General features: G+C 42.6%; 1 long non-coding RNA gene across 1 annotated transcript in view; it reads right to left on the reverse strand.

Moving 5' to 3' along the window:
- Positions 1 to 2,132: 2,132 nt before the first annotated feature.
- The window catches only part of LOC138756285 (uncharacterized), a 42,441-nt gene continuing 21,064 nt past the window's right edge, over positions 2,133 to 23,509 (reverse strand). The window contains exon 3 of the long non-coding RNA XR_011352948.1: positions 2,133 to 2,747. This is a non-coding gene — a long non-coding RNA (uncharacterized lncRNA). The remainder of the gene's footprint in view (positions 2,748 to 23,509) is intronic.

The raw sequence follows: 23,509 nt of genomic DNA on the forward strand, positions 1-23,509 counted from the left end.
GATAGCATGGAGAGCCTCTGGGAGTACCTCTTGCCAGGGGGGAATGGGGAGGCCCTTGGACTCTTAAGGCCAGTAGAATTGCCTTCCAGACCATGCTGTTCTCCCACTCCACCTGGCCATTCCCTTTGGGGTTATAGCTGGTGGTCTGGCAAGAGGCTATGCCCTTGGACAGCAATATTGACACAGCTCGTCACTCATGAAGAACGAACCCCTATTGCTGTGGACATAGCAGAGGTATCCGAAAATGGTGAACAGATTGTTCATGGCCTTTATGATGGTAGCTGCAGTCATGTCAGGGTAGCGGATGGTAAAGGGGAACCATGAGTACTCACGATGATGTTGCTGTTCATGGAGGTTAGGGGTCCTTTGAAGTTCATGCTGTGACATTCAAAGGGGCGAGTGGCTTTGATTAGGTGTGACCAGTTGGGCTGATAGAAGCACGGTTTGCCCTCCACGCAGACCCAAGAATTTCTAGTCAGTATCCTGATGTCCTCAGTGGAGTAGGGGAGATTACAGGCCTTCATAAAGTGGAAAAAAAGTGGCTGATCCCAGGGTGCCAGAGGTCATTGTGCAGTGCCTGTCGGCGATCCATCTGAGCAATGGCACAAGTACCCCAAGAAAGAGCATCAGAGGGCTTGTTGAGTTTTCTGGGCCAGTGCAGAATGTTGTGGAGACCTTGATTCTCCAGAGTTTTATCATTTTTGATTTTACCCCACTTCTGATTTTTAAACATGAAGGGGACTGCCCATTGGTCAGTCAGCAGGGTAAAATGCTTACTGGCGAGGTAGTGTCTCCAGTTCTGTACTGCCTCAGCAAGGCACCCTTATAATTGATTTTGTATCCTGAGATTTTCCCATAATCTGGGCCTCTTTCTCGATGGAGGTGTGCTGGATCTCAGGGCCCTGGAGGGTGTGCGAAAAAATGTTATGGGCCTGCCTGCCTGGTTAATTGTGGCAGCCGGGGCAAAATCTGATGCATCGTTCTCCACCTGGAATGGGATGGATTCATCCACTGCGTGCATTGTGGCCTTTGCGATGTTGGCTTTGATTTGATCGAATGCCTAGTGGGCTTCTGGCAATTGGGGGAAAACGGTGGCCCTGATGAGGGGTTGGGCCTTCTCTAGATAGCTGGGGACCCACTGAATGTAATAAGAGAAAAACACCAGGCATCCTTTCAAGGCGTTGAGGCAGTGGGGGAGTGGGAGTTCTAACGGGGGTGCATGTGGTCAGGGTCGGGGCTGATGACTCTATTCTCCACATTGCAGCCTAGTATAGCCAGGTGACTTGTACCGAAAACACACTTCCCTGTGTTATACGTTAAGTTGAGGCGTTTCGCAATGTGGAGGTATTTCTGGAGGTTCCTATCATGGTCCTGATAGTCGTGGCCACAGATGGTGACATTGTTGAGGTATGAGAAAGTGGCCTGCAGCCCCACCATCTGATCCATTTCCCTCTGAAAGACTGAAACTCCATTCAAATTCATGACTCCAAAGAGGATCCTCAGGAAGTGGTAAAGCTGGCCATCCTCCTCGAAGGCAGTATACTGGCAGTCTTCTGTGTGATTGGGGAGTTTGTGTGAGGTGGACTTTAGGTCTATGGTGGAGAACACCTTGTACTGTGCAATCTGGTTCATCATTGCTGGCTATATGGGACAGGGGAATGCATCCAGCTGGATGAACCTGTTGATGGTCTGGGAGTAATCGATGACCATCTGGTATTTCTCACCACTCTTCACCACCACTACCTGGGCTCTCCAGGGGCTCGTACTCTGTTCTATCACCCCCACTCAGTGAGGAGGTGTCTCACCTCTGACTTAACGCCCTGTCCCCAGCGCCATATCACCGACTTTTAGTGGCAACGGGCTTACAGTCAGGGGTGAGATTGATGAACAGGGATGGAGGAGATATCTAAAGCATGGAGAGGCTGCATATTGGATGCGGTAGTTGGGTTTGGGGCTGATAGTTGGCCATGTGGTGAGATGAGGGCGGGTGGTTTTAAAACTGCTCATTGCGGACCATGAGGGGAGGATGGGGCCCATTGTACTCCATGGTGATGCTCTTCATGTTACACTGGAAGTCTAATCTGAGTAGGAAGGGTACACAATGTGACCAACATCAATCACGTGAAGCAGAGTGAAGGTTAAATGCAGGCTTTAATAGAGTGATGTATACAGCTAGGTCTTGCCTCTGTGCAAGCCCAGGTCAGAAGGAGGAGCATGAGCTCCAATCGACTTTATATATAGGGTCGTCGGGTAGTAGCCCCTGATGACCTATTGGTGTTCTGCAAGTTCATAAGTCTAGGATCTGGTGGGCTTTCGTTCGACATTTAGACCTTCGGAGTACTGGGGCAGGGGGTCCTGATGTTGAGTGATTGAGGGCACAGGGCTGCTCGTCAGCTGCAGAGTAGGTGGGGGGGGGGGTGTAGGGATTTCCGGCTGGGTATCGGCTGTTGGCGGTGTATCGGTCGGTGGTTCGTTTTTGGGGTGATATGATGGTCAGTTGTCTTGGTGTCTGCTGTCTGTCAGGGTCCATGGGGGTCTGTGATCTTCCTTGTTGTACACGATACCGGCTGGCGCGATGTCCCTGATGGCTGTCGATTCTTTCCATCCATCCCTGAATGCGACGACTGTGTAGTGGGGGTTCGCGTGCCTCAGCTCCACTGGCTCCACCAGCGAGTCTGTTTTGTGGGGCCTGCAGTGCTTCCAGAAGAGCACCGGACCTGGTGTCATCAGCCATTTAGGCAGTTTTCCTTGAAAATGAAAACAAGCGGTCATGTGGTGTCGTGTTTGTGGCGTACACAAAAATGAGCGTATCAAATGTAAAGCCTCCGGTAACACGTCCTGCCATTTTGCCACAGGTAGGTTTGTTGTGAATGAGGAAACAGGTTTGGTAGGTCTCAAAGGCAAGGACTCTGAACACAGTTTTGATGTAGGGAAGGATTTTATTTACAGAAGGCAACTGATGCAGAACACACACATACAACACACAATAAACTGGTACATATAATGATCATGGGAAAATCACTACAATACCCCACCACCCCTTGACTCAGTGCAGGCATGGCTCTATGCTACAAGGGACACTAATTAAACACTCCCAACCCTTTTAACAGTGCACATCTTACCAACAGTTTCTCCAGCACCCTTCCACAGTTCTAGGCTTGGAGTGAAGCAGGGTGGTCCCAAGCTGGCAAAGAGGGAGAACAAAGAGCACATGGCACCTTTATAGTGCTGGAGGGACAAGCCACATCATTTACTGGGGACCAATAGCTCAGTGGCAGGAGGGTTAATCTAATTACAACAGCCAATAGCGCAAGGCGAAGTACAGTCAGGCTGGCGAGTGGAATCCAGGTAATTTATGAGGCCAACAGCAAGGTGTGCACTAATGCGTGGGGCGGAACAAAACCTTCATTGGCAGCTGGTGTGTCCTCCGAATAGGTAGGGGGCAGTGCAGTCACATGACAGCTATAACCCCTCCCAATACAGTCTTTTACCTTTAAGGTCAACAGTACTGTTTTCCAAATTGTGGCATTTTCCCTTTCCACTTACCCATTACCTCTGGGGTTGTAACTTGTAGTGAGGCTCTGTCCTGTAGGTACTGCTGGACTTCTGCATTCATGAATGCTGATTGTATGATATTATTGTGCTGCAGAGATCCTAACATTTTCATAGAACTGTAGATAATTGATTCATGTTAACATGAAACCCATTCACCTTTCACTCTCCAGTACATCTTCCAGGGTTACTGATTATTATTTGCCTAACAGATTGCAGATGCATACTCACCTCAAAATGGGCTAAGAAAGATGGAGGCATTTAAGATGCTGAACTGTTGAATTATATTATGAGACATGGGCCATAGGGCTTCAATTTCCTAACCTTTAGGGTATATTTTCTACTGGAGCTTACTAAAATTTTCTCTAATTATGATAAATATTCAATTATTAAGTTTGGTTGGTGTTGGTGTTTAAAGTATAAAAGAACAATAGAAATAAATTATGATTTAGAGACATATTTTCATTTAAAATTGTCACAGAATGAAGAAAGAAATATAAAGTTCAGCAAGCTGGTGGATTTGAAATTGTTTGCCACAAGCATAAATGGTGGTTTCAGCACAGTCTGGTTTGGAAACTTGAATGCCTCGGGATGCAGAAGACTGCAAAAAGTGGCAGCTACCAGCGCATCCATCATGGGCACCAACCTCCCATCCACAGGGAAATGTTCAAGGAGGCGGCCAGTATTGTAAGACATCTTGATTACGCTCTCTTCTTGGTACTTCCTTACATTATATGTTGTGTGTTTTATATACTGGGGAAGCTGTACCAAATGCAATTTTTCTTTCATTTATACATTGTCCTTGAGAATAAATTTAATTAATTCATTCAAATCAGGAAATTACAGGCCACTTTACATGATATCGGTGGAACAGAATGTTAGCAGGGTCAAACAAGCAAGGATTTGGGAAGCCATGGGTTAATGAAGAGAGCCCGCATATATTTGTTAAAGGCAACTTGCGTCTGACTAACAGGGTTGAATTCCATACAAGGAGAGAGGAGAGTCATGTTAACATGATTAAAGATTTTTCAATTGAAGGGAATGTGATGTTAAAGATATGGAATTGGCTCAGTGACAGAAAGCAAAGAATGGTGAATGGATGTTTTTTTTTCATATTGCAACATAATAGGTTGTGGTCCTCAGTTATGGGTCAATTGTTTTTAGCTAATAAAAAAAAAGAAACATTTAAGTATTTAGGTTAGTAGCCCACTAGAATCTGTAAGCTTTGTAAGAAAGGTACTGTACCTCAAAAATACATTCACACCAATATTATTACTTGCAGTTGAACAGGGTACTTCAGACACAGGAGTGATAGTAGATGTTATTTACTTGGATTTTTGGAAGACCTATGAAAAGGTGCCACACATGAGACTGCTGAACAAGATGGGATCCCATGGTATCACAGGAAAGGTTAATAGTGGGAGAAGAAGGTTGGCTGACTGCAGAGACAGTGGTAATTGGAGCCTTTTCTGGCAGGCTGTCAGATGCTGTGGGGTGGCGGGGGGGGAGGAGGGGGTTTGCGAGGATTCTTCAGCTGTTTTCCCTTTTGAAGTGAGCATGGAAATATTGAGCTCATCCAGAGAGAAGCATCACAGTTAACGCTGCTGCCTTGTTTCACCTGACAGGATGTAATGGCGTGCTTGCCCTGCTGCAGCAGTCAAGCATCTGCCTGAGACTCCAGCTTGGCCCGGAATTGTCTCTTTTTGCATTAGTGATGGCCTTCTGTAGGTTTTACCAGTCTTTCTGTGTATTTCTGAACCTCCTGGCCTAAATGCCACAGGCCTGGTCTTCAACAGTTATGGATGTCTTGGTTCATTTGTGGCTTTTGATTAGGATGTATCCACATAGTCTTATTGGAACACACTCATCCATGCATTTTCTGATAAAACCAGTGTCTACTCTGGCATATTGCTATTCCTTGAATGTTGCCCAGTTGACTGATTCCAGTCACAAAGCTGCTCTTCTCTCTCCCGAGACAATCTCTGTGCAATCTTCACTGCTGGTTCTGTACCCTTCACTTTCAGTCTGTATGAAAGGAGGAGGATGTGTACAGCCAGATAATCCAACTTTCCAATGTGTAGGTGTGGAATGGAGTGGTAGGCTTGGAGTTTGATATTAAGCCAAAGCTCCATATGGTTTCTCAGGTGGAAACAGAAGATCCTTCAGCTTATTTTTCCTGGTGTTCATCCCTTAACAATTATCACTATAAACAGATGGTCGTCATTGGTTCATTGGTCTTTGAGTCAGATGAGGTGCACATATTGGCTGATAAGAGTTCCTACTCTGCCATGCAAAGCACCCCTCACAAAGGAAATTGTTGACTGTGAAGGGCTTTGGGCCATACTGACTGGGGCATGTAAAGATGTAATCTTATTTTAACAAAGTGACATTAGCAATGTTCCAGAGAAGAGTTGCCTACTAGATGAGAAACTGGATGTCATTGCATGTGTGAGAGAAGTTTAAAGATTAAATTTGTTAAAGTTTAATTTCAGTTAGGTGGAACATTGCCACAGTTGGTAGAGCTGCTGACTCGGTGCTGGTGACCTGAGTTCAGTCCTGACCTCCCGTGCTTAGGAGCATAGAATACCACAAGTTCACCACTATCAGGCAATTCTTATACTGTGCCCAAAATTTAACATTTATGAATTTCACCAGGCTTTGGTGCTTGAAAGGTAAATGGTTACCACTCAGGAAGGTTCTTGTCAGTTTTGGCCCATCTATTCTGTACTGAACTATTATTCTGTCTGGTCCCAATGACCTGCACCTGGACCATACCCCTCCCATCCATGTACCGACCCAAATATTTCTTAAATGTCAAAATTGAGTCCATATTCACCAGTTCAACTGGCAGCTCGTTCCACTCTCAATGCAATCTGTGTGAAGAAGTTCCTCCTAATGTCCCCTTGAAACATGTCACTTTTCATTCTTAACCCATGTCCTCTAGTTCTTTTTTTTAAAAATATTTTATTTAAGATTTTCCAAAGTTAAACAGTTGTCAATACCATGTCTGTTAGTTTTTGTCTCACCCAACCTCAGTGGAGAAAGCCTGCTTGCATTTAGTCTGTCTATACTGTGACAGATTATGTTATATTTTATATTATGTATAGATATGTTTTTGTAAGATAGAGTGTGGGGTTTTAGTCAGGTCACAAAAAGATATGAATGCTTCAAAACAGATCTCATTTTAAAATGAAGGAGTTATGCATAAGGTGGTGCCTACAAGTCTGCGAAGACAATGGACTCCTGTGCTGGAGATTTTCACAACGAGATGCAAATGGAAGGGCCCATCTCAGGAAACTGATGAGATCTCTCATGAATTGATTTTGGGAGTCAGCAAGCTGTTTTGGTGGAGTGTATTGTTTTTGGAAGGTTATGTGGTTTTACAAGCAGAGAGAGTCAAACAGGTTTTTCTCTAAGAGTGACAGAGAGAGACTGCTGGTTTTCTCCAGTGGCATTTGGAAGCTAGTATGAAAACCCATTTTGAAGATGGGTTGTGAGTTCTTTCTTCAGCCTGTTCAAAGCCCTTGTGGTCCATACAAGAGGAGAGGACTGGCTGTATAATGTTTCACTTGAAATGAGGGAAACAGAAAAGGAACTCTGTGGTGATTGAAAGAAAAATGTTATAATCTGGAGATCCCTGATGTGGCAAGTTTCTTTGGCAAGGCACTGAAGTGGCTGATCGGAAGGAATCAGTTTGTGTCCAATAAGCAAAAAAATTTCTCTCTGAAAACTGACAAGAACCTTCCTGAGTGGTAACCATTTACCTTTCAAGCACCAAAGCCTGGTGAAATTCATAAATGTTAAATTTTGGGCACAGTATAAGAATTGCCTGATAGAGGTGAACTTGGCAGAGTGAGAAGTGAAATTGGACTGTGAATCAAAGAAATTTTCTGAACTTATGCACACATTACATATGTGCGCTTAGAATTAGAAGGAGGTTAAGTTAGGTTAATTTAATAGTAATAAGTTAAAAGTTTGATCCTGTTTTTATGTTTAAAGAAAATTAAAAGTAACTTTTGTTTAAGTAACCATTTGTCTTGGTGAATTTCTATTGCTGCTGGGTTTGTGATCCTCTGGGCCCGTCACAATACCCTTTATAATACTTGTGTACCTCTGTTGATTCTCCTTCATTCTCTGATGCTCCAGGGAATAAAGTCCTAAGCTGTTTAACTTTTCCCTGTAACTTAATTCCTCAAATCCTGGCAACATCTTTGTTAACCTTCTCTGCACTCTTTCATTCTTGTTGATATCTTTCCTATAGTTAGGTGACTAAACCTCTACTCAGTAATATGAGTAAAACAAGAATGTCTACAGACATCATGATTGAAGTAAAAATTCAATGATGGAGAAACTCAGGAGGTCAAACAGTGTCCTTTATAAGCAAAGATAAAGATACAGAATCAATGTTTCAGCCCAAAGCATTGGTTCTGTATCTTTTTGCTATGTAAAGTATACTGGTCTGCTGAGTTTCTCCTGCAGTGTGTTTTATTATAGAGAATAATATGTTGAGATTCTCATTCTCCCTGCAGGTCTGCTCTCAATTCGTAATGGCACGAGTAGGTCGGTCAACAGACCGCTGTAACTTGCTCCTAATGTGTAGGTAAGAGATGCAAGAGGATGAGGGAAGAGTAAAACATAAGATTAATGTAAATAGGTTGGGTCAATAGTTGCAGTGGGCTTGTTTCTGTTCCATAGGTCTTTGTGATTCTGTAACACAATTTATTTTGAAGTTAATGGCAAAATGCTGTCAATAATTAAAAAAAATGAATTAAAATGTTCAATTTTAGTCTTGGTAATCAGTTATCTATCTTGGCGCACTTGCACGGAAGCCAAAGCAACATAATCCTTTCCTGGATTATTGGCTTCACGTTGAATCACTCACCATGAGTTAATTAAATTCCTTTTGATACTTTTAAGGACGGGCAGCCCCTGTACAAGCCTGCTGACACACCTACAGGATGTTGCAATGACTCAGCTTCCCACCAATGAGGCTTTTGTGGGATTCAGGTACAGGATAGCACACAGATATGGCCCAGCCCAGCCCTTCCCAAGGGAATGTGTGCCAATAATTCCATAACATGTTCAAACCTATTCTAGGTGCATGGAATGGTGACAAGAGTTAAACAAGATAATATTCCTAAATCACATCAAACGGAACAAAAGATTTTTCTTTTTTGATTACACCTTTAGGGCATGGTTTTTACTGAAAGGATTGTGCAAGCATCAAAATTCATTTAGAAAGACTTGTTATAAATTAAGTTATGAAAGTTAGACCATTAGAATTTGGAGCAGAGTGAAGCCCCCCACCCCCTTCTCCTGCTTTCTCCCCATAAAACTTTGACGCCTTTACTAATCCAGAACCGATCAACCTCTACTTTAAATATACCCAATGAATTATCCTCCTCAGCCATCTGTGGCAACGAATTGCACAGATTCACCACCCTCTGACTGAAGAAATCTCTCCTCATCCCTTTTCTAAGGGACACTCTTTTATTCTGAGGCTGTGCTAATGTCTCCGATTACTGGAAACATCTTCTCCAAATCCACTCTATTTCGCCCTCTCAACATTTTGATGACATCTCCACTCATACTTCTAAACTCCATTGGGTACAGGGCCAGAGCCATCAAATGCTCCTCATATGTTAACCCTCTCATCGATAGGATCATTCTCATTAAACCACATCTCGACCTACTCCAATGGCCAAAACTGCTCACAATGTAGATAGTCCTTGACTTATGATGGTCCAACTTACTATTTTTCAAAGTTATGATGGTTCGAATCCGTACTTTCAATTTCAACTTCCAACCTGTTCCCGTGCTTGCGATATTCAGTACACTTCTCTCTCACGATGCTGATTCAACCACGCTCAGAGTCTTTGTAGTGATCCCACGGACGAGTGCACTGTAAACAACCCATCATGTCTACTAAACACCCATGTGTGTCTCTTGCTTCTCATGACAAGGCAGACCCCATCATGTTGACCAAACGCCCGTGCGTTTCTCCTGCTTCTGGTGAGAAGAAAAAGGAAAGCAATAACTCTGGAGATGAAACTCAAGATTTTTGCTCAGCAAGAAAGTGGCTATAGCACGTGAGTTAGGACTTTATGCAATTGACTATCTCGACTTTCTTAAACTCAGGGATGCAGTGAAACCATCAGCAGTGGTGAATTCCACTTTCATCACGAAGAAAAGAGCTGGGCAAATTGATGATTTGGAAAGATTACTTGTCTAGTGGATGGAAGATCAAATACAGAAGCAGATGCCACTTAACCTGCTGACAATACAGGCTAAGGCAAGAAGTCTTTTTGATATGCTTAAAGAGCATGGTGATGATCCTACGTATACATGGGTGGTTCCAACGTTTCAAAAGATGTCATCATTTTCCTAAAGTGAAGTTTAGCAGTGAGGCAGCAAGGGCCAATATTGAAGCTGCCAAAGCTTTTAAGGAAAAATCGAAGGATAATTGTTGATGAAAAGTATTTGCCAGAACAAATCTTTAATGTTGGATGAAACAGGCTTGTTCTGGAAGAGTATGATGGAGTGTACCTACGTTCATCAAGAAGCCAAGACAATGGCAGGATTCAAAGACCGTGTAAGGCTGCCTTTGGGTGCAAATGTTGTAAGATTCATATTGAAACCTTTCCTAATCGAGCACTCTGAGAACCCTAGAGCATTGAAGAATGTGAGCGAGCATATGCTTCCTGTTTATTATCGCCATAACAAGAAAGACTGGATGACATTAGGATTGCTTGAAGACTGGTTTTTGAGCTGTTTTATTCCCCAGGCAAAAGAATATTGTCATCAAAACAACATCCCATTCAGGATTCTGCTGATTTTAGACAATGCTCTCCTATGGCAGTCCTCTTTGGTAGGGAATTCTTCTTCTTTATCTTTGGTTTGGAGTCATGCCATTTCTTTTCCCTGTCTTTTGGCGAGGTGAGCGATTTTACTTAAATGGAAGGTCACAGGCCTGCCTACTCATGATCAGTGCCTGTGGGACATCATGTCCTGTTTGAATATGGAAAAGATTTGTTACTCAATTAATAATTCAAATATAATATTCCAGAAGTTATGGGGGTCATTTGTGACTCACTACCTTACTTTATAATTTTGCTCCAAAGTCATTAAATTGTCGGACTCATTTCTTTTCCAATTTCCTTATTATTTTTAAATTTCGTTTTTCTTTCAATACTGTCATATATTGCATCTGGCAACACAGTTAGGTAAGGGGTTTGAGTTTTTCTCCTCTACTATTTTTCTTCCTTTTTTTAATATTATTAGAGGTTTTTTTCTAAAACAAAATGGTGCATACTATTTGGAATATGATTTATGGATATGGTTTACAGTTTATGTATGTTAGTGATATTTGAAATATCTTGTTTAGTTTGTATAACTGACCATATCATCTTATTGAATTGTATCCTTTTAGTTTGTATAAATTCCTCATTAAAATCAATAAAAACAATTTTGAAAAGAAAGTCAATGCTCCAGGGCATCCACAACATCTCGGTGAAATGCACCCTGATGTAAAGGTAGTGTTTTTGCCACTGAACACCACCTCACTCATTCAACCAATGGACCAAGGCACAACAGCTACATTCAAAGTGTTTGCCAAACATTTGCCCAGGCTGTTGAATCGGTTGAATATGCCTGAGCGCTCTGATGGTTTTGGAAAGGTTTTAACATCCTAAGTGTTTTCCAGTATGGGAAGAAGTCACAAGGCAAAGGATGAATGGCATTTGGAAGGAAGCTTTGCAGACATTTGTGAGTACATTTATGAAAGATTCTTCCATTGATGAAATAAATGACAAGATATTAGTGCTTGGGGAAACAGCGAGAATTGGAAATGGATGAGGACGTTCATCAGCTTGTTGGCATTGATGCTGAAAAGCCTTCCAATGAGGAGGTGATTGAACTGAAGGAAGCAAGAAATAAAAAATGGAGGCAGAGGAAACAAGAGTTATAGAGGCACCAATAAAGTTTACAGCAAAGAAACTGGCTGAAGTGGTTGCTACTATCAATGGTGGTGTACGGACGTTTGAAGAAGTGATGTCAATTATGGGAGATTTGCAAGAGCTGACAGAAAAGTTTACATTGAAAAGAAGAAACAATATATCCAGTCAAAAATTGATTTCTTCCTGAAGAAGACTATGCCTGATAAACCATCAACAAGTGTCGATGACGCAGTGCATTCTACGAGCTTTAGCATCCCCACCATCCTCACCATCCAGCAATGTTCAATGCTTCAAACATTCTTCAGGCCCAGTGTCCTTTCAGCGGTGTTCATTAATGGTTTTTTTTCAGTGTAGAGTAAAGGCACAATGAATTATGAAAAATGGTAGGTGCAGTATTCTTTTTGACTTAGGATTTTTTTCGAATTACGGTGGGAGTGCCAGAATGCAACTCCATCATGAGTTGAGGACCACTTGTGCTCCAAATGTGGTCTGACCAAGGCTTTGTAAATCCTCCATGTGGCATCAATTTCAAGTTGATTATCATCTTGTCTGTACATATCTTTCTTCTTTGGCTTGGCTTCGCGGAAGAAGATTTATGGAAGGGTAAATGTCCACGTCAGCTGCAGGCTCGTTTGTGGCTGACAAGTCCGATGCGGGACAGGCAGACATGGTTGCAGCAGTTGCAGGGGAAAATTGGTGGGTTGGGGTTGGGTGTTGGGTTTTTCCTCCTTTGTCTTTTGTCAGTGAGGTGGGCTCTGCGGTCTTCTTCAAAGGAGGTTGCTGCCTGCCGAACTGTGAGGCGCCAAGATGCGTGGTTTGAGGCGATATCAGCCCACTGGCAGTGGTCAATGTGGCAGGCACCAAGAGCTTTCTTTAGGCAGTCCTTGTACATCTTCTTTGGTGCACCTCTGTCACGGTGGCCAGTGGAGAGCTCGCCATATAACACGATCTTGGGAAGGCGATGGTCCTCCATTCTGGAGATGTGACCTACCCAGCGCAGTTGGATCTCCAGACCAGAGTACACAAACGCAGACTTGCACAGATCCAAAATAAATGTATGTAAAAAAATAATTTGTAGGTCTCTAGGATTGTTCAACAGTCTCATCACCTGTGGGAAGAAGCTGTTTCCCAGCCTGACAGTCCTGATTTTTAATGCTCCTGTACCTCTTCCTTGAAGGTAGTGTCTCAAAGATACTGCAGGCTGGATGGTCAGGGTCCTCAATGAATCTCTGAGACCTCTTTAAGCACTGTAGATATCATCGATCGAGGGAAGGGAGGCCCCAGTCATCTCAGCATTTTTAATCACCCTCTGTACTGACCTCTGATTTTTATATTCTAGTCCTCTAGAAATGCTAACATTGTTTTTGCCTTGTCTATGACTCAACCTGCAAGTTAAACTTTAGGGCATCCTGCTCTGGGACTCCCAAGTCCCTTTGGACCTTTGCTTTCTAGATTCTCTCCTCATTTAGAATATATCCTTTCAACCAAAGTGCATGGCCATACACTTCACCTGTCACTTCTCTGTCTACTTTCTCAACTCATCCAAGTCCCTCTGCAGACTTTCCACTTCTTCAACATGACCTGGCCCTCCACCTATCTTCATCGGCAAACTTGGTGACAAACCCATCAATTCCGCAATCCAAGTCATTTACATATGCTAAGAGTAGAAGACTGAACACCGACTCCAGCGGAACACCAGGAGTCACTGTTGGCCAGCCAGAAAAGGCCCCTTTTACTCCCACTCAGTCAGCCACTCTTCATTCATCATTGTGTGATTACGCGAGTGCTCTTACGATCCGTAATTGTCCTTGTGAAGCAGCTGCCACTGTGGTCTGTGAGGTGAAAGTGCTTTCACAGTATTTAGGAATTATTCCAGGATGTCTGTGCCTACCAACAATGGAAGATCAATGAAATATTTCCAAGTTACACATGACCTGAAGTGGAACTTGGGCTTTGAGGTGGTAATGGGACAAGAACTCATGACCTGCTCTCTCTGGAAGCAGAGCCAAGATAACTATGACATTTTAAAACGTGTCTGGACTGTTAAAAATGTTTGTAATGTGTGCTCATCAGCATGTGATGCATGTAAAATAATACAAGGAGTGGGATGTTGACTTGGTTTTTGCAATTGAAATCTTCTGCCTGACGAGAATTTTCTTAGTCCTTGTCAGACTTCCTAGGTAAACATTAGGGGGTTCATAAAAATACAATTTTTCACATCTGCCCTTTTCAAATGAATTTCATTGTACATTGCACATGAAGCGATTTTGGGATCTGTTATCAATTCTGCTTTATCTCTTTTTCCTCACTACAGAGCAGTAGGTGTTGTGGATGTTGCCTTTTGATCTACCTTCAGAGCTGAATTTAAAATAACCTAAGGGCTGATTCAACAAATTATAATTGGGTTCTCCGCGGGGCCCTAACCAATATCAATCCCTTGAGTCTCCATGATCTTTTAACACTCCGAAGTAGAACCACTGAGAAATATGCTGAGTGCGCTAAATGCATTTTGGAGAAGCAGATACGAAGAATGGTAATGAGTAAGATTTAGTGCAGAGGGAGAAGAGTGGAAATAGGCCAAGGATAAAGGGCTTTGAGATTCAATGCTTGGACAAGCTTGGCAGCCTGCAGAAGTCAGCAAGAATTGTTCAAGATGTAAATGGCCAAACCCCAAAATGTTTTCAATGTAGATTTGAGTTTGGATTTGACATTGTGATAACAATATTGTGGATGATGCTCTCTTTGGCAGTGATACAGGAAGTAATCAGACTTGAGATTGGAAATCTAAACCTAAATTACGAGCTAAATGAGTCGCACGCTGTGTAGTTCAAGGTGCTTCATAGTTAGGGTCTCCAGGTCATTTGGGTTGGGTGTGAAGTTTATGATGTGGAGGGCTTGTTATTAATTGTAATGATCAGAGTCAGGGCCAGACTACAGAATATTTGCCAGGAGGGGTTAAAGTGACATCAGCTGCCTCAGTTGTAATTTGGAAAGTTCTCAACCACCCACAAACCAGATAGACACTATTCCTTTTAAATTTTAATTAAAAAAAAATTTTTGGAGATGCAGCACAGTAACAGGCCCTTCTGGCTCACAAGCTCAATCCTACCCAATTAATGTACAAGCCCTGTATGTTTTTTTGTAAGGTGGGAGGAAACCGGAGCCCTGGAGGAAACCCATGCAGACACAGGGAGAATGTACAAACTCCTTACAGACACCACCGGATCAATGAAGAATTGCTTTGAAGTCTTGTTTCATTTTAGGCAATCAAGTGGGGCCCCTTTGCTCTGCATCCATGGACAATTATCTCCTTGACAGGCAGGATGTTTCCTGGTATTAGCAGGAAGCCTTGACTAATTCCCTACACAAGTTCTTGCTGCAGGGATCTGACCAATTCCTGAATACTGCTCATGGTACAAGAGGCTCTGACCAATGTTTCCATCCCTCTTCCTCCCCAGGGCCTTTTATATTTTGAGTACAGCATTAAAAGAAAAGAAAATCCTATACCATGGTGAAAATAAATGTAGATCAATTTTAAATGAACAGTATTGTTTAATGTGATTTCCATCAACCAGTAGGTGTCAGTATTGATTCATTACACTGACTTTTAAGGGATTGGTTTTGCAAAATAAGCTCATTTAAGATGACTAATTTTATTACGACACAGAGAGGTGTGCTGGCTATATGATGTATTCCAGAGAGAACATTTTGTACCATTGTGTAATTTATGTATATTGTATCAAAGGTAAATTCTCTCAATTTTCTGCTTTGCTTTGATATATATTAAAATATGATCTGCCTTATGGATAAAGGGTTACACTGGGGCCCTAAGCAGTAAAGCACACCAAAATTCTGGAGGAAATTATCCGGTCTCCCAGCATCCATAGGAGGAAAAGGTATATAGGTATTACCAATGTTTCAGGCCTGATCCTTTCTTCACGGAATAAGCCCTTAAGCAGGTCAGGGAGTATCTGTGGATAGAGAAACAGATTTACTGTTTCAGGTCATTGACCTGAATGTTTCTCCCTTCACAGATGATGTCTGACCGGCTGAGCAGCTCCAGGATTTTCTGTTTTTCCTACTTGATTGGAGAGAGGTCACTTTTCTATAGGCTGGAGGAAAAAAATGGAACAAAACAAGACATTCTGATAGGTTTTGCTGCTGGCAAGTGGGATATTGGAAGCTGGTTACCATAGGGATTTGCTAGGGTGTACAGAAAGTGGCAGAAGCAGCCAACTCTATTGTGGGCATTGGTCTCCCATCCATTGAAGACATTAATGAAGGCAGAAAGCATCATATAAGTGCCCCCCCCCCCACCCCCCCCACCATCATTGCCCTGGCCAAACTCTTTTCCCATTGCAACTTTCAGGCAGGAAGGTATAGAATTCTAAAGTCGAGCAGTCTTTTTCTCAACAGATTTCTGAGTATTAATCCCCCGACCCCCATCCTACCTCACTACAACACTACTTCAAGACCACCAAAGATCTGATTGCACTACTACTCAGACCACAATAACATACATCTGTCTGTCTGCCCATCATCCCCTTCCTTTTATTTTATTATCCTCTTTTCCTCTTGTGTGTTGTATGTTTTATGTACCTGGGAAGCTATAAGACTTCATTTGCATCTGTTCATTCTAATAATGTATATGACAATAACCTTGAACTTGAATCGGTCATAACATTGTGTGGTCTTGGATGCACTCAGTCCTAGGCCCTGACAAGATCTCATGAATATGTAATAGAACATTTATAAAATAGTTAATTTATTTATCAAGTCTAGCAGATGAATGGATGTATTGATGAAGAGTTGGATTTGGCCCAAGGAAGAGTTGACCTGATCTGGGAAAACCAGATGATCTCCAGGTTTCAGGTGCTTTATCTCTGGGATATGGCATTACATAAACAAAGAAGGAAAATAAGTAATGAAATATCTTATTGTTGTATTTGTTAGCTCTTAATTTTTAAACAAAGTGGCTGAAAATAAGCTTTGGCATCAATCTTTAGGTGACCTGCCAAAGGAGATGCTTTGTATAATTTATCGTAATTTTCCTAATCATTTATTCTTTCTCCTAATTTCCTTAATTTCCTGCATTATCCAAGAGTTAATTGTAAGAGAAGAAACTGGATTCTGTCCCAAGACCCCTGCTAAAATACATTTTGTTGAAAACTATATTAAGGTATTTTGCCATCATAATTATATGCAATTCATTTTAATTTAATTGGCCTTTTTGGCCCAATTATACCCGTGTGACCAATTAACCTACTAACCCTGTACATCTTTGGAATGCGGGAGGAAACCAGAGCACCGAGCAAAAACCAACGAGAACACATAAAGAAAGTAATATTCCTTATAGACAGTGCTGGATTTGAACGCGGGTTGCTGGCGTTGTAATAGTGTCATGCTAACTGTTATTTGAACCATGCTGCTCTTCTTATGAATTACGTGTGATCAATAAACTGGAGGTGCTGTGAAGAGAGTTGATGAAAGGTTCTGACCTGAAATGTCAACCATTCTTTTTCCTCCCACTGATGCTACTCAACCTGCTGAGTACTTTCAGCAGATAGTTTTGTTGCACGCGATCAGGAAACATGGAACTACAATTTGAAAATCTCCACCATGGTGAAAAAAATGTTGAATTCTTCGACTTAGTCCAAGTTGAGACTGTCAGAAACCTCTGTTTAAGGTGAGTGGAGGAAAGTGTTGGGGAAACATCAGAGGTATGATTTTTACACAGTGGTAGATACGTGGAATCCATTGCTGGGGTGGTGGTGGAGGCTGGTACAATAGGAACACTCAAGATACTCTTAGGTAGACAGATTGATGTGAGAAAAATAAATTTATTTTGTATTTGTGACAGAATATAGGGAATGCTTTGGTTATTTTGCATGTTACATTTTCCACCAAACGGCATTGAAGGAATGGGTGAGAGAAATGGCCAGATCGAGGATTTGCAAGGAGAGTGGTCCCTGTGGAAAATAGAAAGGTGGAGTGGAGAGGGGAAAATGTGACTAGTGGTGGGATTGTATTGGAGCTAGCACAAATGGCAGGAGATGATATGCTGAGTGCGGAGTCTTGTGGGGTGGAAGACGAAGGCCAAGGGAATCTTTCCTGATGTCGGGTCTTGTACCTGAGTGCCGACTACAGATGCTGCCTGACCTATTGACTTCTTCCAGCAGTTTGATTTTTTTTTTTGCCGTGGATTAGAGCAGTCTTGTATCTCCAAGGGAACTGCTGCTCTACCCAGTGAGAGGGGAGGTCAAAGCAGATGTGCCAAAAATGGAGGAAATACTTGTGAGGCCCACATCAATGATACGAGAGGGAAAGCTCCATTTCCAGAAGGGGGGGGGGGTGCTTTTCAGAAAGTTGCTTCAGGAAGAGCGATCCCATGGAAAGGTAAGCATTTATATTCTTTAATTGTTTGAAAGGTTCTCATTTCTTGGAATTTGGCTTTTCCACTTTTCATAATTTTTGACACCATTGACGATTGGCCCAGCTGGGGGCTGTAAGTTGACAATAGCCAATCTTCTACGTGTAATTTTGTGTTCCACTGTAGGTTGGTAGCAAACATGGATGGCTCACATCCAACACACAAGTTCATGCCCATGAATTATTGTCTGCCTGCAGATGCATTCCCTTGAGCCGACACTAAGAGGCGCTCTATCCCCATCCAATTTAGCTTTGTAAACCATGGAACCAAAAAACATTACAGCACAGAAGCAAGTCCGTTGGGCCTTTTAGTCTGTGCCATACTATTTTTCTGTCTTGTCTCACTGACCTGCCCCCAGTCCATAGCCCTCCAATCCTCTCCCATCCATGTATCTGTCCAAATTCTTCTTAAATGATAAAATTAAGCCAGCTTTCACCACTTCAGCTGGCAGCTTGTTCCACACTCCCACCACTCTGTGTGAAGAAGTTCCCCCTAAACTTTCCCCCTTTTACCCTTTACCCATATCCTCTGGTTTGTATCTTGCCTACCTTCAGTGGAAAAAGCCTATCTACATTTACTTTGTCTATACCCTTTATAACTTTAAATACAATTATCTCCATCAAATCTTCCTTCATTCTTCTACACTCCAGGGAAAAATGTACTAACCTGTTTAACCTTTCCCTGAACTCAGTTCCTGAAGGCTGGGCAACATCGTAGTAAATCTTCTCTGCACTCATTCTATCTTATTGATATCTTTCTTCTAGTTAGGAAGAGGAAGAAATTGGTTCGGTCTAAAATTGGCCCTTTGAAAATGGGCAAGGGTGAAATTATTACCGGAAACAAGGAGATGGCAGAGGAATTTAACAAATACTTTGCAACTGTCTTCACCAAGGAGGATATAGGTTATAGTCAGTTAGGGGGTAGTGGTTATGCGGTACAAGAGACTTGGGGAACTTTACTGGGGAGGTAGGGGGATCTAATGGATATCCGGATCCAGAAGCAGGAGGTTATGAGTAAATTGTTGGGACTGAGGGCTGATAAATCCCCAGGGCCTGATGGGCTGCATCCTAGGGTGCTTAAAGAGGTGGCTATGGAAATTGTGGAGGCACTGGTCGACATTTTCCAAAGTTCCATAGATTCTGGGGAGGTCCCTAAGGATTGGAGAGTGGCTGATGTGGTGCCGCTTTTTAAGAAAGGAGGGAGGGAGAAAACGGGAAATTATAGACCGGTTAGCCTGACATCAGTGGTGGGGAAGATATTGGAGTCCATCATAAAAGGAGAAATAGCAGAACACTTAGTCAGTAATAATAGTATAAGGGCTAGTCAGCATGGATTCCTTAAGGGTAAGTAATGCTTGACTAACCTTCTGGAATTTTTTGAGGATGTGACAAAGAGGGTGGACTCGGGAGAGCCAGTGGATGTGGTGTATTTGGACTTCCAGAAGGCCTTTGATAAGGTACCGCACGGGAGTCTAGTGGGCAAGATCAGGGAGCATGGTATTGGAGGTAAGGTGCTGACATGAATAGGAAATTGGTTAAGAGATAGGAAACAAAGGGTTGGAGTAAATGGGTCTTTTTCAGAATGGCAGGATGTGACGAGTGGAGTGCCTCAGGGATTGGTGTTGGGTCCTCAGTTGTTTGTAATTTATGTTAATGATTTGGATGAGGGGATTATAAATAACATGAGCAAATTTGCAGATGACACTAAACTGGGTGGCGGTGTGGGGTGTGAGGAGGATGTAAGGAAAATGCAGAGGGACTTGGACAGGCTGGAGGAGTGGGCGGCTAAATGGAAGATGAATTTCAATGTGAACAAATGTGAGGTTATTCATTTTGGGGGAAGTAATAGGAAAGCTGAGTATTATTTAAATGGAGACAAGCTAGGGAGTGGGGAAGTGCAAATGGATCTGGGTGTACTTGTTCACCGGTCACTGAAGGTCCCTGAGGACCAGGTTCAGAAAGCTGTGAAGAAGGCAAATGGAATGTTGGCTTTCATAAAGAGGGGATTGGAGTATAGGAACAGAGACACCCTTCTGCAGTTATACAGGGCCCTGGTGAGACCCCACCTGGAGTATTGCGTCCAGTTCTGGTCTCCAAACTTGAGGAAGGACATACTAGCTATAGAGGGTGTGCAGCGCAGATTTACAAGGTTAGTTCCAGGGATGGCAGGGTTGTCATATGCAGCAAGGCTAGAAAAACTGGACTTGTATCCATTGGAGTTTAGAAGGATGAGGGGGGACATGATTGAGGTATACAAAATCATCAGGGGGATAGACAAGGTGAAGTCTGATTACTTGTTCCCAATGATGGGGGAGACGAGGACTAGAGGGCATAGTTTAAGAATACAGGGTAGGCCCTTTAGGACGGAGATGAGAAAGCATTTTTTTACCCAGAGAAGTGTGAATCTGTGGAATGCTCTGCCACAGAGGGTGGTAGAGGCGGATTCGCTGACTATGTTCAAAAGAGAGTTAGATAAGATTCTTGTGGGTAACGGAGTTAAGGGTTATGGGGATAAGGCTGGAAAGGGGTACTGATGGTAATAATCAGCCATGATCTAAAATGGCGGTGCTGGCCAGACGGGCCAAATGGCCTACTCCAGCTTCTATTGTCTATTATCTAAAACTGCACACAATACTCCAAATTTGGCCTCACCCATGTCTTATACAACTTTATCATAACTTCCTAACTCCTGTACTCAATGCTTTGATTTATGAAGGCCAATATGGCAATAGCACTCTTTACAACCCTGTCAACTTGTTATGCCACTTTCAAGGAATTATGTATCTGTATTCCCAGATCCCTCTGTTCTACTGCACTCCTCAGTGCCCTACCATTTATGATATATATCCTTTCTTGGTTTGTCCTTCAAAAATGCAACACCTCACTCCTGTCTGCATTAAATTGCGTCCGCCATTTTTCAGTCCATTTTTCCAGATGGTCCCAATCCCTCTACAAGTTTTGAATGCCTTCCTCATTGTCCACAACACCTCCAATCTTTGCATGATCTGCATACTTGCTGATCTAATTTACCACATTATCATCTATATAATTGATTTTGATGACAAATAACAATGGTCCCAGCACCATTTCTTGAGGCATACCACTAGTCACAGGCCTCCAGTCTGAGAAGCATCATCCACTGCCACTCTCTGGCTTGTACCATGTAGCAAATGTTGAATCTAGTTTACTACCTCACCATGAATACCGAGCATCTGAATCTTCCAGCCTATGTGGGACCTTAAACAAGTTAAAGGCCTTTCTGAAGTCCATGTAGACAACATCCACAGCCTTTCCTTCATCAATTTTCCTGGTAACCTCCTTGAAAAACTCTATCAGATTGGTTAACACAGGACCCACCACATAAAGCCATGTTGACTGTCTTAATCAATTTCTGGCTATCTAAATATTTGTATATCCTATCTCTTACAACACCTTCCAATAATTTAATTTACCTACCTCTGACGTCTGGCTCACTGGCCTATAATTTCCAGGGATACTTTTGGAGCCTTTTTTAAACATCAGAACAACATGAGCTACCCTCCAACCACTGACATCACACCTGAGGCTAAGGACATTTTAAATATTTCTATCAGAGTCCCTGCAATTTCTACACTCACCTCTCTCAATCTGAGAAAGCCCAGAGCAAGTTAAGTTTCTGGTTACTTTTCTTTAAATTCTTTAGTGAACCCCAGTTAGGAATCCCCAACAATCCAATAATTTTTCCATCAGCACACAATTACAGATGAGGGAATTTGGAAATAAAAACAGACCTGACAAAAGATGACATTCTGAAGCATTAATTGTTTCTTTTTCCATTAATATTTCTGACATGTTACTTAGTTCCTGATTAAAAAAAAAACTAATTTCAATAACTCATGCAACATAGAACAGAGAACAGTACAGCACACCAACAACCCCTACTTCAGCCCATGTGCCTATGTTGAACATGATGGTCCAATTCAAAACTAAACTCCACTGCACATATGGAGCAGTCATCCCTTCACCATATTCTGTGCATATCTAGAGGCCTCTTAAATTTGACTTCTATATCTGCTTCCACTGCATCTCATGGCAGCCCATACCAGGTACCTGCCACTCTCTGTATAAGATATTTGTCCCTTGCATCTCTCCAAAATGTCCTGACCCTCCTCCTTAATGCATGTCCTCCAGTGTGTGATGTTTTTGCTTGGGGAAATGATTCTGACTGTCCACCTCCTCATTATTTTATAACTTGCTATCAGTTCTCCCCTCACCCTCCAATGCTCCAGAGAAAATAACCTAACTTTTCCCCTTAACTCACGCCCCTAAATTAGGCAACATCCTGGTAAATTTCTCTGTACCCTTTCCAAAACCTCCACATAATAAGGGCAGCCAGAAATGCACCCAGTATTCCAAGGGCATCCTAACCACAGTTTTATGTATGTAATTGCAACATCACTTCCTCAGGTTCATGTTTATTTTCTGCCTCCAGGCCACAAACATCAGATTAATTGAATTAACTTTCCCCTTGTGATGCTGGGATTGCCATTATAGCATTAACATCACAGTCAGTCACGACTTTAATTAGTGTTTGGTGTGTGCTATCACCTGAAATGTTTTTAAACTGCCACTTGACACACAACATTTCTTTGTATCCTATCATGGCATTAACCCACAGAGGATAATCGGATCATGGCTGGTCTAAAATTGCAGGAAAAGGAGTACAGGTACGCAATCCTTTCTCTGGACATCAAAAATCCGGAAAGCTCCAAAAACCGGCAGGTGGGGAGAGAGACCAGCAGTGTGAGTCAGGCGGGCGAGAGACCAGCAGCGCAAGTAGGGCGGGCAAGAGATTGGCAGTGCGAGTCAGGTGGGTGAGAGACTGGCAGCGCGAGTCGGGTGGCTGAGAGACCGGCAGCGTGAGTCGCGACTGGCAGCGCGAGTCGGGCAGGCGAGAGACCGGCAGCGTGAGTTAGGTGGGTGGGGGGGGGGGAGACTGGCAGCCTGACTGGAAGGGCGTGGGGGTGGATACAGCAGCACAATTCAGGTGGGCTTAAATCTGGCTTTCTGAAATCTGGAAAAATCCAAAATTTGGAACACACTGTCCCCCAAGGGTTCTGGATAAAGGATTGTGTACCTGTATCATCCGCGCTCCAAGGTGAGTGAAATTTAAGATGGTTACAGATGTTATGTTTGCTTTTGTAAATTCTGGCAAGGCTATGTTTATCAGAAATCCTCAGTTACTTTCCTCCTGAATCAATGTTGTAATTTCAGAAAGGGTTCAGAGTCAACTTGATGTGGGATTGAAATTTCTTTTTAATATGCGCCCCTTGTTTCTCAGCAAGATATAAATGAACCTGTGCCATTTTCATTCACAATCAATAGCTCCCATGGTCAGTGTTTTCTAATGCTGGCCAAAAAATTACTCTCTCCAATGAATTTTGATGCATGATCTTTTAAGATAGAATGTAAACTGATAAGGTTTACATTACTAATTTGTTGCTACAGTGACTAATCTAGCTATTCTCAATCTTGTTTTGGTATTGGGCCACTTCGGGCCCGCTTCCCTGTGAAGCAGTCAAGTTTAGTTGGTT

This window comes from Narcine bancroftii, chromosome 3, assembly GCF_036971445.1.
Source record: "Narcine bancroftii isolate sNarBan1 chromosome 3, sNarBan1.hap1, whole genome shotgun sequence".
Taxonomy (NCBI): Eukaryota; Metazoa; Chordata; class Chondrichthyes; order Torpediniformes; family Narcinidae; genus Narcine; species Narcine bancroftii.